General features: G+C 58.8%; 1 protein-coding gene across 2 annotated transcripts in view; it reads right to left on the bottom strand.

Moving 5' to 3' along the window:
* Positions 1 to 2,251, bottom strand: part of NDUFA11 (NADH:ubiquinone oxidoreductase subunit A11) — a 10,249-nt gene that overhangs the window by 7,300 nt on the left and 698 nt on the right. The gene's annotated exons all lie outside the window — the stretch shown is intronic.

Raw genomic sequence — 2,251 nt, 5'->3', positions numbered from 1 at the left:
CATTCACTCACTGTCACTCACTGTCACTCACTGATCTGCTCCCGCCCTCACTGCGCGCCCACCGGGGCCTCACTCTCACCCACATCCGTTCACTCATGGCCATTCATGCATTTTGCATACCGTGACTGTGCCTCCCTCCCTCCCTCCCTGTCATCCATTCGTGCTCACTCAGCTCCGGACCCAGAGGTGCCTCGTTCTTTCCCCCTGTCCGTTCATTGGCTGGATCAGAAGGCTCCTTCACTGCCTCCTGCTCATTCGGCTGAGTACACACGGGGCCTTTTCTCCTCCCTCTGGCTCACTACACGTGCACCGCTCACTCACAGCCGCCCACTCGTCCGGCCCTCCCGTGACTGCGACCACAGGTGCGGTACTCCCTCGTTCACTTATGCCCACGAGGTGCCCGACTCTGCTGGGAGCCCAAGCCGCCTGCCGGCCGGGAGTCCCCATCCCAGGGAAGCCAGACAAGAAACAAGGTGGGAGTCAGGGGAAGCGGGGATACGCTGTGGGCAGTAGGACCGAACCAGCCACGGCCGGTGGGCTGAGCAGAGCAGGCCAGTGAGCTCAGGGAGAGACCCTGGGCCCCGGGGGGCTCATGAAGCCAGGGCCACCTCCCAAGTTGGTGCTACAGTGACTCCCCAGTGTGGCACCCATCAAGGGTCCCCTGAAGGCCCCTCAGCAGCCTCTCCCAACGGCCTCCTGCGACCTCGTCCCACTCCGACTGCGTGCAGAGGTGAGCACACGTGCTCGCGTGCACAGCATCATCCTCGTCCTCCGCAGTGCTGAAATCCCGCAAGCCCTCTGCCTCTCACGATCTCCCCGAAGGCTGGTCCCTGTAAGGCAGCAGGTCAGAGCGGTGCAGAGCGGCCAGAGCCCACGCAGCCCACCGGGACCCTAGTTCCAGCCCTCGGCATGTTGAGAGGAGGTGCTCGTGCCCCGGATCACGATGGGATGGAGAACTGCAGGAGGGACTGTGGCGTGGTAGTTATGGCAGCTAGATCCCACATGACTGACGAAGCAGTTCAGGTGCCAGACCCGACGGCTTACAAAACACATCAGGCGCATGTGGGCCTGTGTCCCCAATCCAGAGGGGGTGACAGAGAAGGGATGGGGCCTGACCGACCTCTTGGGGGAGGTGCTCTCTTATTGCTTCCCCATCTCGCTCGGGCAAGCACATGTGCCCTATAGCAAATAATAATAATAATAATAATTATTATTAATTAACTAAAGTCAGATAAAGTAAATGTAATACTTTAAGAAAAAAGAAAGAAAAAAATTGCGGTGTGACCAGGGATGCTTGCTTGCTTGCCTGCCTGCCTTCCTTGCTTTCTCTCTTTTTTTTAAGAGGTTTTGCCTTAGGGCAGGTGTGCTTCCCAGGGAGAGAGACACAGAAACAGTCAGAGGGAATGTGAGAAACCACCCCCAGGGGGGATGGTCACTCTGCAATCCCATCTCCTCCATTCTTCTCCCAGGATCTTGAGTGGGCACTCACGCAAACACGCCCAGTGTGATTTTCAAACCACTGGGTCTGGGACCCCAACTGCAGTCAGCCATATGGGAGTCCAACGCCTTAACCACCATGCCATCTGCTGGCCCCAGGGGTGCGTTCTCTTTCTCTTGTGCACGCACTCTATTGTGAATAAAGGAAAAAATGAAAAAAATACATACACAAAAATGGAAGCAATTGGAATGACTAGGTCTGCCCTGATCCAAATCCTGGTGGAGACTCAGCTTCTGAGAGACCCTGTTCAGAAGCTGGAGGTACGGAGGTGACCGAAACTGCCGTGGCCACTTCTCAGGGAGACCAGCTGGGAGGCGGGTTTGGACCCCAGGTCCACCTGGATGCACAGGGTGCGCCCACCATGCTGGCTGGCTGAAGTCTGGGGCAGGGGGAGTGGGGCTGAGGGTGGGGAGACCCTGTCAAGGGTACCTGTCACTCTCACGGAACTTAAAGGAACTGCTCGATGGCTTCCCCACGGCTACCACCTCCTGACTCCCCTCTGGTAGCCCCAAAAGAGGATTCAGATGTCCCTGACTACCCAGCACCTCCTAACCCTGGAGACCGCAGCCCACCCCGAAACCCTCTCCAATGACCACGGCCCCCTCGAACAAACTCGAGGGCACCGCGCAGGAAAGCCTCCGGACCCCCAGCTCCTCGGCACGGATAACGGCCCTGTCTCCCTCCACGGCTTTTCCGGCCCGCCTCGGACGCCCCGAGGGACCAGCCCGTCCCCCACCGGGCCCCCGCCATCCA

Source organism: Tupaia chinensis, unplaced genomic scaffold (genome assembly GCF_000334495.1).
Source record: "Tupaia chinensis unplaced genomic scaffold, TupChi_1.0 Scaffold148210_1, whole genome shotgun sequence".
Classification (NCBI taxonomy): Eukaryota; Metazoa; Chordata; class Mammalia; order Scandentia; family Tupaiidae; genus Tupaia; species Tupaia belangeri.
Note: the sequence above shows the minus strand (reverse complement) of the source record. Positions and strands in the feature narration are given on the sequence as shown.